The 17,686-nt window shown below is 37.0% G+C and overlaps 1 protein-coding gene across 1 annotated transcript in view; it reads right to left on the reverse strand.

The window, feature by feature from the left end:
• The window catches only part of PCDH11X (protocadherin 11 X-linked), an 820,557-nt gene that overhangs the window by 558,064 nt on the left and 244,807 nt on the right, over positions 1-17,686 (reverse strand). The window lies entirely within an intron of this gene.

Genomic DNA, 17,686 nt, shown 5'->3' on the forward strand with positions numbered 1-17,686 from the left:
TCACTGCAACCTCGGCCTCCCAGGTTTAAGTGATCCTCCTGCCTCAGCCCCTCAGTAGCTGGAATTACAGTCATGCACCACTGTGACTGGCTGATTTTTGTATTTTTAGTCGAGTCGGGGTTTCACCGTGTTGGCCAGGCTGGTCTCGATCTCCTGACCTCAGGTGATCCACTCGCCTTGGCCTCCGAAAGTCCTGGGATTACAGTCGTGAGCCACCGCGCCTGGCCTGAAAGTGTTTTTCTGACGCTCCATCCCCAAAATTGTAAATGTCAACTGAACTCTTTGACCTGGCATCCAAGATCCAAATCTAACTTTTCAAATTTCCTTGTAACAACTCTGTTTCATACATTAACACAAGGAAACTGAACTATTAGATTTGCATCAGTGTACACCAGAGATTTCCTGTGTTAGTGCCTTAAATAGTGCTGTTCTTATTTCTGAAACACCTTTTTTTCCTGATGACCCACATATCTAAATTTGATCTTTCAAAAACCCGCTTAAGCACCACCTTCACTGTAATCCTTCTGTCTGAATAGATCTCTCCTTCCTCTGGTGTCCTATGGTTCAGACTCTGTCTTCATGCTGGAATCAGTTTTTTCCTGAATTTGTAATTATACGCCTGTATTTCTTATCTGCAGTAATTTGACTACAAGCTCCCTAAGGGCAGGTATCAGGTGTAATTGATCTTTTTATTCCCCAGAGCTTCTAAAGCATCATGAACATCTTGAAATCTACAGTTGTGCCTAATTCATTTATTAGAGCAGAGGAGGAGAGAAAAAGTCTATGTTGTCATTTTAGAAAGAGCACGATCAGTTTTTATCAAGATTTAATTTAAAGCTTATCTTTCCTTATAATTGCCAATTACAAACTTAGGAATTATGTGGTTTTCTCCCTAGGAATCCCTTCTGTAATTCAGTGAAAGAAATGATGGGTATGACAGGGCTGAGGACACACAATCATACAGATGTGCCAATATATCTTACACATTATTTGATACAAATATAGTATTCCCCAAAAAACTCATTTTCATACCTACCATTTTGACTTTTAAGCTCCACTGTACTTGCATCAATCAGAAAACAGTATAGTAGTAACCCTTTACTAAGTCTAAAGACATTTCTCTTAGCGAGAATTCATGAATTTTATCTTGACAATACACCTGCAAAGATCACACTTAAGGTTTTAAGATTTGAAATCGCAAAAGAATAGATGCAAGCATGGCTGAGAGCAAACCAATAACTTAAATACAAAGAACAACCAAAAAAACCATGAAATCAAAAAGTATAAGAGATGTAGAAACAAAGACACAAAATCAGAAGCTAAATTTTTACATATTTAAAATTTTATGCTTCAAAAGTCTGTACTTACTAATCAATTTAATAAAGCTGTGGAAAAATTCTACCTTCTATTACCTAAATGATTAATTATTTATTAAGAAATATAGGAGTTCCTTTGTAAACTTTTTTGTTAATCTCTATGCTTATTAAATATGCAGGAATATGATCTTATTATTTATATGGAAAGGGAGATATTGGCAAGACTATTCTATAAAGTATTTAAAACTGAGTATCTTTCTGTAGAACAAATCAAAATAAAAACAAATCCTCCAAACAACAGTGAATATATTCATCTCAATTCAGCCTTCAGCACCTATCAGTAAAAACTTTAGTAGACAACATAGTCATCAGAATACTTGTCATACAGAGATTTTGCTAATTCTTTTCAAGTCCATTTCATGAGTTGGAAAAAATAAAATATTTTAAAAAGTCAAATCCTGATTTAATAAGTGAAGGATTTAAATAAATTACATCCTTTCCTTGTTCAATGAACTTTAAATGAATTTCACTGCAATCCATTGCCAAGCAGCTAGACTATATCCTTAGGAATTTCAACAACATACTTATATTAAAGTGACAAGTTGAACTAATAGTTTACTTAGTATTTCAGCCTTGCAAGATTATAAATGAGTTGGAATATCTCTTATTAACTCTATCAATCATCTATAAATGTAAGATTATAATTAATACATTAATGCTGCTATTTTAAACTTCAAGAAAGTTATGCCTACGATAGTATGTTTGTCAATGAAGTTCAAGCTATTTAAAGGCAAATTAAAATTTTATATTAGGATTTGTATATGATTGTATACTGGAGGTTATACATAATTTTGACTGATAAATTGACAACTTAGTATTTCTGTGAAGCTTTTATCATACAGTGAACATTTCCTTGTAAGTTACAGCAGCCAAGACATTATATTTCTGGATATGTTTAATTTTTTTTTTAGCTCCAGTTATGGCTCCATCACCAAGGACCAGTGGCCCATGGAAGTTAGAAAGGCAAAGATCATTTACTACTTTGATGAAAGACTACGAGAATTTCAGTGTATTTATTTTGTAAAAAATGTGTATTCCTAAACATAAACTTTGGTGTACTTTAGAAATTATTAGCCTTATGGGATAACAACCCGGAAAATCTGCTAGAGAATTTTTAGGCTTTCAGTTATGCATAGATTAAATGTTTTATAACCCAATCCTCCACACTTCATCCAATCACTACTTTGTTGAACTGACAGGGAAAACAATAAAGCTAAGATCACTAATTGCAGAAATTGCAATGTAATTTCAACTGAAATGAAGTCAAGAGAAGTAAAATACGTTAAAGAAATGATTTGTATTATTAAGTGTTGGCGTGCTTATGTGCCAATATGTCAAAAGAGGCAATGTTTAATTTTTGAAAAAAATATTCTCCCTCACTTTTAAAACAAATAAATATTAATATACAAGTATCATCTTTTTCAAGTAGAAAGCTAGGTTATCTTTCTTCAATAACAACATAAAAATATCGAATATATGGAAAATGCACAGCTATTTTTAGGTTACCTACAATGGTATAATAAAGTGAAAATCACAGAAATGTGCTCATACAAAGTGAGCAATGGCCAGGTGCGGTGGCTCACGCCTGTAATCCCAGCACTTTGGGAGGCTGAGGTGGGTGGATGACGAGGTCAGGCATTGAAGACCAGCCTGATCAAGATGGTGAAATCCCATCTTTACTAAAAAATACAAAAAAAATAGCTGGGCATAGGGGCGGGCACCTGCAATCACAGCTACTCAGGAGGCTGAGGCAGAGACTCGCTTGAACCCAGGAGGTGGAGGTTGCAGTGAACTGAGATCACACCACTGCACTCCAGCCTGGGCAACAGAGTGAGACTCTATCTCAAAAAACAAACAAACAAAAATGAGCAACAACTTTATAGCTTCCCGAGCTACAATCTTTATTCAAATAATTATTTGTATGTATTTGGAAGTGGCCAATAAATAGCTAAATGTAGTTCATTGAGAGAAAATTAATGTACGTATGTTACTCTAAAATCACATGGTAGGTGTTCACAAGAAAAAAATTTTTGTCGGAAGATTTTATTCTCAGAAATGCTAGATTTTGTAAAGTATGTGTCTTAATCTGAGTCATATAATATGATGTACAGAAATCTTCACAAAGACACATTCATTTAACACAGATCAATTTTCTATTAACATTTATGCATGTATTTAATAAAAGTAAATATGTTTAGTTGATCATTCATTCAAGACAAGGATTTCTGATTGTTCACTGAAGAATGTGACATTATCTTTCATGATATATTTTAATTTAGTAATATAATATTTTAAGGTATAAGCTATTTATGGTGTTTCTTAACTTAATAAAATATTAAATTTTAATGGATTGCATGGGAAATATTCACACTCGTATTCTTATCACATAATACTGTAATAAAAATCAAATTACATTTAGATACTTTAGTTGTTTTAGGACTTTATACTATTTATTAAAACTGATTTACTAATAATCTCATGTTTCATTATAAGATCAAAATTAGTATAGAGGTTATTTTTGTTTTCTTTTTTGAGAAGGAGTCTCGCTCTGTCACCAAGACTGGAGTGCAGTGGTGCAATCTCAGCTCACTGCAACCTCCCTCTCCTGGGTTCAAGCGATTCTCCCGCCTCAGCCTCCTGAATAGCTGGGATTACAGGCATGTGCCACCACACCCGGGTAATTTTTGTATTTTTAGTAGAGATGGGGTTCTGCCATGTTGGTTAGGCTGGTCTTGAACTCCTGACCTCGTGATCTGCCCTGCTCGGCCTCCCAAAGTGCTGGGATTACAGGCATGAGCCATCATGCCCAGCCTAGAGGCTATTTTTTAAACTGTAACATTTGTGTGGTACTCATTCATTTTTTTGCAACTGATAAATATATACGTGTTGTATTAAAATCAATAGAAGTTCAAGGAATAGAGCCCAGAATTATTTACTTCTTTTCTGATCTAACTACCAATACATGTCACCTTACATTGACGTTTTTAATGTGAAAATTTAGGAAGAAGGATGTATCTTGGGCTGTGATTTCAAAACACTACACGTTTGAATAATCAGCTTGTGCTGTACAGATTTGCGTTGGATTATTGTGAACAAAGTACCAAGACTGAAACACAAAATCTCTGTTAGCATAGAACAATACAGAACAGTATAGATTTGGTGATTGTATAAGAAAATAATTTTAATTAGGTTTTATAATTTGGAGTCAAGTGTATGAATATGCATACTTTTCAAAATGTAATTTTTAAAGTCACCATCATTCTATACTTTGTTGAAGGAGGAGTGGCAAAATTAAGAATACGTAGCATTCTAAAGTGACTATAGTTGGCAAAAATATATTGTATAATTCAAAGTAGCTGGAAAAGAAGACATGAAATGTTACCAACCCATAAAATGATAAATACTCAAGGTGATGGATACTTCAAATACCTTGACTTGATCATTGCTCATTCTATATAGGTGAAAAATACTCACAAGTATCCCATAAATATGTAAAATATTATGTCTCAGGTAAATAAAAAAGTAGTATTATTTCTCTTTTTTAATGTGCAGATATATTGAGACTTTAGATACAATCAATAACATAATCAGCAATTTCCAAAACATTCAAAATATGTAGCAATAGTTTTGTCTTAATAACGAAATTCTGAAACTATTAAATTCATGAGAAAATATTTATCCAGTTTTCAAAATGCATTAGTTAGTCTTTGGTAAGACTAATCTCTGTCCCACCCCAGAGAAAAATGGCCGACTAGAAGCCTCCACTGATTGTCCACTTGACAGGAACATAAAAGTATAACAACTAACTATACATACAAAAAAAGCAATGTCATAAGGTAAAAAATCAGGTGAGCAATCACAGTACTTGGTTTTAACTTCATATCAACAAAAGAGGCACTGAGAAGGCAAGAAAGACAGTCGTGTATCATGGTCGTCACCCCTCCCATATCCCTGGCAGTGACTGTATGCACGGAGAGAAACTTTGCACTTGGGAGAGAGAAACAACAGCAACTGGGGGGCTTGGCATTGAACTCAGTGCTGCCCTGTCACAGTGGAGAGCAAAGTCTTGCTGGGCTCAGCCATCAACCACCCGCAGAATGAGCATTTGGACCAGCCCTAGCCAGAGGGGGGTTGCCCATCCCAGTGGCTGGAACTTGAGTTTCTCAGCAAGCCTTGCCACCATGGGGTAAAGTGCTCTGGGATCCTGGGTAAATTTGAAAGGCAGTCAAAAGCACAAAGACGAAAATTCCTAGGCATGTCCTAGTGCTGGGCTGGGCTTAGAGCCAGGGGACCAGAGCAACATATGACCTAGGGAGACATCAGCCGGGGAAACTAAGGGAGTGCTTGTGCCAACTTCCCCCTCCAATCCCCCCAACCCCAGGCAGTGCTTGAGGAGAGGAGGGCAAACAGTAAAAAGGACTTTGCCTTGCACCTTGGATATCAGCTCAGCCAAAATAGGATAGGGCACTAGGCAGAGTTGTGAGGCCCCTATTTCTAGGCCCTGGATCTCGGATGACATGCTAGACATATCCTGGACCAGAAAGTAACCTGCTGATTTGAAGGGAAGGACACAATTGTGGCGTCATTCAACCAGCTTCTGAGTAACCACCAGTGATAACCAGGTAGTACATGGTGGGACTTCAGTGAGATTGTGAGACATGCTGGCTTCAGGTGAGACCCAGCACATTCCCACCTGTGGTGGCTGTGATGGAAGACTCCTACTGCTTCAGAAAAGCAGACGGAAAAGCAAAGGGAACTCTTCTTACACCTTAGGTACCAGCTTAGCCACAGTGGGGTATAGCATAAAGCAGGCTCTTGGGGTCCCTGAATCCAGGCCTAGCCTCTTGTACAACATTTATGAACCTGCCCTGGGCCAGAGGGTAGCCCACTTCCCTGAAGGGTGAGTCCCAGGTCTGGCAGCATTTACCACAAGCTGACTGAAGAGCCCTTGCGTTTTAAGGGAACATAAGCAGTGGCATGACAAAAATCTCTGTGGGCTGGTAGTGGTGGTGGCAACTGGGAGAGGCTCCTCTGCCTGTGAAATGGGGAAAGAAGAGAAGGACTTTGTCTTATGGTTCAAGTACCAGCTTAGTCGTAGTACAATAGAATACCAGGTAGATTTTTAAGGCATTTGACTCTAATTCTTGGCTCCCAGATAGCACCTCTGGACCTGCACAGGGCCTGGGAAATTTGCTGCCCTGAAGAAAAGGTCACAAACATGGCTGGACTTCCCACCTGCTGATTGTAGAGCCCTAGGGCCTTGAGTTAACATAGAAAGGAGCCTAGTAGTGGTTACAGTAGGCCTTGGGTGAGACCCAGTGCTGTGCTGGTTTTGGGTCTGCCCAAGCACAGTCACAGTGGTGGTGGCTCCAGCTTTAATTCTTCCAAATCTTACACAAGACCACCAAGGCAGTGCTTCTATGAGTCTCCATGGATGACAGTAGTATTGGGCTTGGGACTCAAGCCTCTTTTAGGACCTGGAAAGTGGTATTAGTCCATTTTTACACTGCTGATAAAGACAAACCCCAGACTGGGCAACTTACACAGGAAAGGGGTTTATTGGATTTATAGTTCCAGGTGGCTGGGGAGGCCTCATATTCATGGCAGAGGGTGAAAGACATATCTCACACGGCAGCAGACAAGAGAAGAGAGCTTGTGCAGGCAATCTCCCGTTTTTAAAACCATCAGATCTTGTGAGACTCTTTCACTATCACAAGAACAGCATAGGAAAGACCTGCCCCCATTTCAATCACCACCCACTGGGTTCCGCCTACAACACATGGCAATTGTGGGAGTTACAATTCAAGATGATGCTTGGGTGGGGACCCAGCTAAACTCTAGCATTCCACCCCTGGCCCTTCCCAAAACTCATATTCTCACATTGCTTTCAAACTGCCCTGGCAGAGGTTCTTCTTGAGAGTCCTGCCCCTGCAGCAAACTTCTGCCTGGACATCCAGGCATTTCCATACATCCTCTGAAATCTAGGCAGAGGTTCCCAAACCTCAATTTTTGACTTCTGTGCAATTGCAGGCTCTATACTACGTGGATACTGCCAAAGCTTGAGACTTGCACCCTCTGAAGCCATGGCCTTAGCTCTATGTTGGCCCCTTTCAGCCATGGCTGGAGCTGCTGGGACATAGGGCACCAAGTCCGTGGGTTGTACACAGCATGGGGACCTTGAGCCTGGCCCACAAAACCATATTTTCCTTCTAGGCCTCTGAGTGTGTGATAAGAGGGGCTGCCAGGAAGACCTCTAACATTCCCTGAACCCCTTTGTCTTGGGGATTAACATTGGGCTCCTTGTTACTTATGCAAATTTCTGCAGCCTGCTTGAATTTCTCCTCAGAAAACGAGATTTTCTTTACTATTGCATTGTCAGGCTGTGAATTTTCTGAACTATTATGCTCTCCTTCCCTTATAAAACTGAATGCCTTTAACAGCACCCAAGTTACATCTTGAATGATTTGCTGCTTAGAAATTTCTTCCACCAGGCCACCTACAGAATAGGAGAAAATTTTTGCAAGCTACCCATCTGACAAAGGTCTAATATCCAGAATATACAAGGAACTCACACAAATTTGCAAAAAAAAACCCCACAACCCCATCAAAAAGTGGGCAAAGGATAGGAACAGACACTTCTCAAAAGAAGACATTTATGTGGCCAAAAAACATACAAAAAAAAGCTCAACATCACTGATCATTAGAGAAATACAAATCAAAACCACAATGAGATACCATCTCATGCCAGTCAGAATGATGATTATGAAAAAGTCAAGAAACAATAGATGCTGGAGGCTGTGAAGAAATAGGAATGCTTTGACACTGTTGGTGGGAATATAAATTAGGTCAACCATTGTGGAAGACAGTGTGGAAACTCCAAAAGGATCTAGGACCAGAAATAGCATTTGACCGAGCAATCCCATTACTGGGTATATACCCAAAGAATATAGATAATTCTACTGTAAAGATACGTGCACACTATGTTTATTGCAGCACTATTTACAATAGCAAAAACATGGAACCAACCCTAATGCCCATCAGTGATAGACTAGATAAAGAAAATGTGGTACATATACACCATGGAATACTATGCAGCCATAAAAAGTAATGAGATCACGTCCTTTGCAGGGACATGGATGAAGCTGGGCGCCACCATCCTCAGCAGACTAACACAGGAACTGAAAACCAAACACCACATGTTCTCACACATAAGTGGGAGTTGAACAACAAGAACACATGGACACAGGGAGGGGAACATCACACACTGGGGCCAGTCAGGAGGTAGGGGGTGAGGGGAGGGATAGCATCAGGATAAATAGCTAATGCATGCGGGGCTTAAAACCTAGATGACGAGTAGATAGGTGCAGCAAACCACTGTGGCACATGTATACCTATGTAATGAACCTGCATATTCTGCACATAAATCCCAGAATTTAAAATAAAATAAAATAAATTTATTCCACCAGATACCCTAAATTATATCTCTCAAGTTCAAAGTTTCAGAAATTTCTAGGGCATGGGCAAAATGCTGCCAGTCCCTTTGCTAAAACATAACAAGAATCACTTTTGCTCCAGTTCCCAACAAGTTTCTCATCTCTATCTGAGACCACCTCAGTCTGGACTTTATTGTCCTTATCACTATCAGCATTTTGGGCAAAGCCATTTAACAAGTCTCTAGGAAGTTCCAAACTTTCTCAAATTGTCCTGTCTTCTTCTGAACACTCCAAACGGTTCCAACCTCTGCCAACCTGTTCCAAAGTTGCTTCCACATTTTTGGGTATCTTTTCAGCAGCGCCCCTCTCTACAGGTACCAATTTACTGTATTAGTCCATTTTCACACTGCTGATAAAGACATACATAAGACTGCGCAATTTATACATGAAAGAAGTTTATTGGACTTACAATTCCACAAGGCTGGGGAGGCCTCACAATCATGGTGGAAGGTGAAAGGCATGTCTCACATGGCGGCAGACAAGAGAAGAGAGATTGTGCAGGCAAACTCCCATTTTTAAAATCATCAAATCTTTTGAGACTATTCACAATCATGAGAACAGTGCAGGAAAGACCCGCCCCCATAATTCGATCACCTCCCACCAGGTTCTTCCCATGACAAGTGACAATTGTAGGAGCTACAATTCAAGATGAGGTTTTGGTGGAGACAAAGCCAAACCATATCAAAAGCCATCCCAAGAAAGATGGGCAACAAGAATCCCAGACTGTGAAGCCTACAATGAACACTTAACTCCTCAATACACAAACATAAACAAACAACTATGAGCATCAAGAACATCCAGGAAAACATATTCTCACCAAAGGAGCCACATAAAACATCACAAATCAATCCTGAAGAAACAGAGATATATGCCCTTTCAGACAGATAATTCAAAATGTCTGCTTTGAGAAAACTCAAAGAGATTCAAGATAGCACAGGGTATGAATTTAGAATTCTATCAGATAAACTAACAAAGAGATAGAAATAATTTAAAAGTATCAAGCAGAAATTATGGAGTTGAAAATTGAAACTGGCATACTAAAGAATGCATCAGACTCTTTAACAGCAGAATTAATTAAGCAGAAGAAATAATTAGTGAACGTAGAGACAGGCTATTTGAAAAGTCAATGTAGATAAAAGAAAAAAGAATATGGAAGCATAAAGCACACTTGAAGGCTATTGCTATCTAGGTAATAACCTTGAAAGGGCACATATAAGAGTTACTGGCCTTCAAGAGGAGGTAGAGAAACAGATAGGGGTAGAAAGTATATTTAAATGGATAATATCAGGAAATTCCTCAAACCTAGAGAATGATATCAACATTCAAGTACAAGAAAGTTATAGAACACCAAGCAGATTTAACCCAAAGAAGACTACCTCAAGGCATTTAAAAATCAAATTCCCAAAGGTCAATTCCAAGGAAAAGAACCTAAAAGCAGCAAGACAGAAGGAACAAATAACATGCAAGAAAGTTCCATTACATCTGGCAGCAGACTTTTCAGTCAAAACCTTACAGGCCAGAAGAGAGTGGCAGGACATATTTAAAGTGCTGAAGGAAAAAAAAAAAAAAAAACTTTTACCAGATAAGAGCAAAAATTAGCAAAAATATCCTGGGAGCATGGAGGAGAAATACTTTCCCAGATAAACAAAAGCTGAGGAATTTCATAAACATCAGATATGTGCTACAAGAAATGCTAAAGGGATTTCTTCAATCTGAAAGAAAAGGACATTAATGAGCAGGAAGAAATCATCCACAGGTATAAAGCTCACTGGTGACAGTAAGCACACAGAAAAACACAGAATAATATAACACTGTAACTGTGGTGTATAAACTACAGTTATCCTAAGCAGAAAGGCTAAACAATTAACCATTCAAAAATAATAATTACATGACAATATAATAAGACATAAACAGAACCAAAAAAGTTAAAAAGCAGGGAAACAAAGTTAAGGTGAAAGTTTTTATTAGTTTTATTTTTACTTGTTTGTTTATGCAAACAATGTTAAGTTGTTATCAGCTTAAAATAATGAGTTATAAGGTGATATTTGCAAGACTTATGGTAATCTAAAAAAAAAAAAACCCTACAATGGATATACGAAAAATAAAGATCAAGAAATTAAATCTTGCCAACAGAAAAAATCACCTTCAGTAAATGTAAGACAGGAAGGATGAAGAGAAGGAAGAGAAGACCACAAAACAAACAGAAAACCAATAACAAAAAGGAAGGAGTAAGTCTTATTAATAATTACATTGAATATAAATAGATCAAACACTCCAATCAAACAACATAAAACAGCTGAATGGATAAAAAAAGTGATTCCCATTGATGTGCTGATTACAATAAACTTAGTTCATCTATAAATATACACATAGACTGAAACTTTAAAAAATGAAAAAAGATATCCTGTGTCAATGGAAACCAAAAAAGAGCAGGAGTAGCCATACTTGTATCGTACAAAATGGATTTCAAGGCAAAAACTGAAAAAAGAGACAAAATTATAATGATAAAGTGGTCAATTCAGAAAGAGGATATTACAATGGTAAATAAATATTCACCCAATGCTAGAGCAGTCAAATGTATATATAAAAAAATTAGAGCTGCAGAGAGTAATAGATCCCAATACAATAATACCTGGAGACTTCAGCACCCGACTTTTAGCACTGGACAGATCTTTCAGGCAGCAAATTAAACATCTGACTTAATCTGCACTATAGAGTAAATGGACCTAATAGATATTCACAGAACATTTCAGCCAACAGTTGCAGAATACGCATTCTTTTCTTCAGCACATGGATCATTCTCAAGGATAGACCATACCTTAAGTCACAAAATGGGTCTTTAAACATCCAAAAAACTGAAATCATATCAAGCATCTTCTAAAAACACCATTTGATAAGCCTAGAAATCAATAACAAGAGGTATTTGGGAACTATCCAAACACATGAAAATTAAATATAATGCTGAATTACCAGTGGGTCAATGAAGAAATGAAGAAGAAAATTGAAAAATGTTTTAAAACAAGTGATAATAAAAACACAACATACCAAAACCTATGGAAACAGCAAAAGTACTACTAAGAGGAAAGTTTATAGCTGTTTAAGTGCCTACATTACAAAAAAAAAAAAAAAAAGAAAGAAAAACTTCAAATACATAACCTAACTATGTGTCTTAAAAAACTGGAAAAACAAGAGCAAACCAAACTCAACATTAATAGAAGAAAATAAATAATAAAGATTGGAGGAGAAATAAATGAAATTGAAATAAGGAAATGATACAAAAGATCAATGAAATGAAAAGCTGGCTTTTTGAAGACATAATTGACAAACTTTTAGGCAAACTAAGAAGAAAGAGAGAAGACACAAATATATAAAATCAGAGATGAAAAAGGAGACATCATGACTGAAACCACAGTAATTTAAAGGATTATTTAAAGGACTAATTTAAAGGATTATAAGCTACTTTGTGTCTATAAATTGGGAAACCTTGAAGAAATGAATTAATTCATAGACACATACAATCTACAAATATTGAAGCATGTAGAAATCCAAACCTGAATAGATCACTAACAAGTAATAAGAACAAAACAATAATATGAAATTTCCAGAAAAAAAAAGGCCTAGGACCCAATGGCTTCGCTGTTGAATTTTACCAAACATTTATAGAAGAACTAATGCCAATCCTATTCAAACTATTCCAAAGAATAAAGCAGAAGGGAATACTTCCAAATTCATTCTATGAGGTCAGTATTACTCTCATACCAAAAGCAAAGACATGTCAAAAAAGAAAACTACAAGCCAATACCTCTGATGAATATTGATGCCAAAATCCTCAACAAAATACTAGCAAACTTAATCCAACAATACATTTAAAAAGATCTTTTGCTGGGCCCAGTGACTATGGCTAAAATCCCAGTACTTTGGGAGGCTGATGTGGGCAGATCGCTTGAGCCCAGGAGTTCAAGATCAGCCTGGGCAACATGGAGAACCCTACAAAAATTTAGCCAGGCATGGTGGCACACACCTGTAGTCCCAGTTCCTTGGGAGGCTGAGATGGGAGAATCACATGAGCCCAGGAAGTTGAGACTACAGTGAGCCGTCATTGCACTCATCTCAAAAAAGAAAAAAAAGAAAAAAAAAGAAAAGAAAAAAAATCATTCATCATGGCCAAGTGAGATTTATCATAGGGATTCAAGAATTATTCAACATATGCAAATCAATTGATGTGATACATCATAGCAACAGAAGGAAGGATAAAACTATATGATCATTTCAACTGATCCCAGAAAAGCATTTGATAAAATTCAACATCCCTTCATGATTGAAAAACAAACAAACAAACAAAAAAAAAAAACCCTTAAAAAACTGGAGATAGAAAAAACATACCTCAATATAATAAAAGCCATATACAACAGACCCACAGTGAGTATCACATGGAATGGGAAAAAACTGAAAGCCATTCCTCTAACATCTAGAACACAACAAGGATACCCACTTAAACCACTGTTATTCAACATAGGACTGAAAGTCCTAGCTAGTGCAATTAAACAAGAGAAAGAAATAAAGGGCATCCAAATTGGAAAGGAAGAAGTAAAATTATCTTGGTTTGCTGATGATATGATCTTATACTTGGAAAAACCTAAGGACCCCACAAGAACACGCTTAGAACTGGTAAACAAATTTAGTAAAATTGCAGAATAGAAAATAAACATGCAAAAATCAGTATCATTTCTATATGCTACAGTAACCAATGTAGAAAGGAAAAAAAAAAATGTAAGCCCGTTTACAATAGTCAGAAATAAAAATGAATACCAAGGAATTAACCTAACCAAAGAACTGAAAAATTAAGACAATGAACACTATAAAACACTGCTGGAAAAAATTGTAGAGGACACAAACATTGGAAAGACATTCTGTGTTAATGAATTGGAAGAATGAATATTGTTAAAATGGCCACACTACTCAATGCAATCTCCAGATTCAATGCAATGCCTAACAAAATACCAATGACACTCTTCACAGAAATAACTTTTAAAAATCCTAAAATTTATATGCAGCCACTAAACACCCAGAGTAAACAAAGCTATCTTGAGCAAAAGGAATAAAACCAGAGAAATAACATTACATGACTTTAAATTTTTCTACAGAGCTATAGTAACAAAAATGGCATGTAATGACATTAAAAACAGACACATAGATCAGTGGAATAGAATAGAGAACCCAGAGATAAATCCATATACCTACAGTGAGCTCCTTTTCAACAAAGGTGCCAAAAACGTACTCTGGGGCAAAGACACTCGCTTCAATAAATGATGTTGGGAAAACTGGATATCCATGTGCAGAAGAATGAAACTAGATCCCTGTCTCTCATCACATATCAAAAAAAAAATCAAATCATAATGAATTAGACTTAAATGTAAGACATGAAGTTATGAAATGAACACAAGAAAACATTGGAGAAATGCTCCAACACATTGGTCTGGGCAAAAATTTCAAGTCATACCCTACAAGCAAAGGCTACCAACACAAAAATGGACAAATGGCATCATATCAAGTTAAAAAGCTTCTATGCAGCAAAGAAAACATTTTGCCAAGTGAAGAGACAACCCACAGAATGAGAGAAAATATTTAAAAGCTATACATCTGATAAAGGATTAATAACCGGAACATATGAGGAGCTTAAACAACTGTGTAGGAAAAAATCTAATAATCCATTAAAAATGGGCAAAAGATTTCAATAGAAATTTCTAAAAACTGGAAATACAAATAGCAAACAGGTGTATGAAAAGTTGCTCAACAGTGATTATTAGAGAAGTGTAAATCAAAACTACAATGATATATAATGTCACCCCAATTAAAATGAAACATCTAAAGTCAGGCAATAACAAATGTTGGCTGGGATGTGGAGTATAGGGAACTCTTGTACACTGTTAGTGGGAATGTAAATTAGTACAACCATTATGGAAAAATTTTGGAGGCCCCTCAAAAAACTAGAAATAAAGTTACCATACAATCCTGTCATCCCACTGCTGTATATATACCCCAAAGAAAGGAAACCAGTATAATCAAGTGATATCTGCACCCTCATGTTTGTTGCAGCACTGTTCACCGTAGCCAAGATTTGAAAGCAATCTAAGTGTCCATCAACAGACGAATGGATATAAGAAATCATACGTATACACAATGATATTCAACCATAGAAAGACTGAGATCCTGTCATTTGCAACGCATGGATGGAACTGAAGATCATTGGGTTAAATGAAATAAGCCAAGCACAGAAAGACAAACTTTGCATGCTTTCACTTGTTTGTGGGATCTAAAAATGAAAACTATTGAACTCATGGACATTGAGAGTAGACGGATGGTTACCAGAGGCTGGGGAGAGGCTGGGGAGAGGCTGGGGAGAGATGGTTACTGGAGGCTGGGGATGGTTACCAGAGGCTGGGGAGAGGCTGGGGAGAGATGGTTACCAGAGGCTGGAGAGAGTAGTTGGAGGAGATGGGGATGGTTAATGAGTAAACAAATAAAATAGAAAGAATGAATAAGACCTAGTATTTTCTAGCACAACAGAGTGACTATAGTCAATAATAATTAAACTGTACATTTTAAAATAACATGAAGTGTAATTGGATTGCTTGTCACACAAAGCATAAAGGCTTGAGGGAATAGATGCCTTATTTACCATGATGTGATTATTACACATTGCATACCTGTATCAAAATATCTCCTCTACCCCATAAATATATATACCTACTATACCCACAAAAATTAAAAAATTTAAAAAAAAACTAAAAAAAAATTTTTGCCCAACCAGAAAATATTATAATGTTGCAAAACCACTCAGTTACTATTTAGAATTACAGGCTCACACCTGTAATCCCACCACTTTGGGAGGCCGAGGTGGGCAGATCACGAGGTCAAGAGATTGACATCATCCTGGCCAGCAAGGTGAAACCCCGTCTCTTCTAAAAATACAAAACTTAGCTGGGCATGGTGGTGCGCCCCTGTAGTCTCAACTACTCGGGAAGCTGAGGGAGGAGAATTGCTTGAACCCGGGAGGTGGAGGTTGTATTGAGCTGAGATCGTGCCACTGCACTCCAGCCTGTACACAGAGCAAGACTCCATCTCAAAAAAATTGAAATACAGCTTAACCGAAAGGTTGAAATCCACTTATTGTTTCTCTTTGTGTCTTATTGGCCTGATTTTCTAATATCAATCAACACCCTCGTCTGAAATGGACAAATCAATTAAGATTTCTCTTTACTTAATAGGTGATATAATAAGGTTTTAAATTATGAAAAATTATGTTCAAATGCAATGTTTATTAAGCAACATTTCTAAAATCCAAAAAGCTTCTCTTTATTTTTGTAAATATTTTATACTACCTAATGTTCAAAACAATTTTGAAATGTACTCCCTCTTCCCCATTTCTTTGCAAAAAGTTTCCTAAAACAGCATATGCTACTATAAGGCTAAACAACAACTCACCTATACTAGGATTATATTGGTAAACTAAAGGAAGTGTATATGGTCGCCTTTCATACATGGTGAATTTAGATAAATTTTGACAAAAGAATCCGAATTACATTGGGAGCTCTACAATCTCATATTCATTATAAATGCCTGATTTCCTCCAACTTCTGATGATGTCATATATTTTAAGTTTTAACTAGAAAGACGGAGAAATTTCAGCCTCACTTGAATGCCCAAAGTGAAATTGAGATCAGTGGCAATCCAATAAACTGGGATAGAAAGACAGCAGTAACGGGAAAAGGATTAGAGCATATAAAATAATGCTAATTATGCTCAATCATTACCCATGGGAGGTGATGATAAAAGGGACACTGGACTTCAGATATAATCTTCGAAAACTTTGCCATCAGTCAACTTGCTCCAAAAGACTGGGGCCATTGAAGTCTCCTTTAGTCAGCAGTTGTCCTTATCCTGTAGCAGATGTGCATTTTACCAACAGACTGAGCCACGTTCTCCTAATTCATAAGCTACTCCTGGGGAGTGTAATAAGCCTTTCTGGAGGCTACATTAACTCTTTAAAGCACTGAAGCAGTAATTTTCAATGGTATCCTTCTGGCCCAACCAAAAGACAAGAAAATGGCAAAACCAAGAATGTGTGTGCATTGCTCATAATGGGTCACTGATTCTTCCTTCCAATCTGTCACAGTTTGCAATTTTAGCAAAAAAATCTCAGAAGGAGAACAAAGACAGCTTGTCTTTGCTGTTTCTATTATTGCTGTGTTTTTGGCCTCCTTTGTACAAATGTTTATACCTGTTGAGTCCCAGAGAAAATATTCAGAGGGCAAACAAGTAGGAAGTAATTCATGAGAATCTGAGCTTCATGGTATTTCAAAAATGAAATGTGATAATAACTTATAAATGGCAATTCATAGAGAAGAGCAAAGAAGCTAGTTTGAGTAAGGGAGAAAGTAGTAGGAAAAAAAATGGTAGACCTGAAGGAAGATCTCATAGGGCCTTGTAGACCACTGTAAGGGCCTTGGGTCATACTCTAAATGAGAAGCAGACATTGGAGATGTGAAAAGAGGAATTAGCTGGCTTCCTTTAATAGAACTTCTCCCTGCTATATTGAGAAGAGAATGTGATAAAGAAGATGTGAAAACAGGAGACAATTGTAGACTATAGGAATAATTCAGGTGAAAGATAATGGTGACTTGGACCAGTGTAGAAATAGTGAAGATGGTAAGAAATGCTTGGTTAATAAACTGTAGGTCCGACTTCTATTCATAAGCAAGAAGCTTAGAAATAAGGATCAAATTTTCAAGTCTGTCCTAATCCTTACTGTCACCA

This window comes from Colobus angolensis, unplaced genomic scaffold, assembly GCF_000951035.1.
Source record: "Colobus angolensis palliatus isolate OR3802 unplaced genomic scaffold, Cang.pa_1.0 Scaffold161, whole genome shotgun sequence".
Lineage (NCBI taxonomy): Eukaryota > Metazoa > Chordata > Mammalia > Primates > Cercopithecidae > Colobus > Colobus angolensis.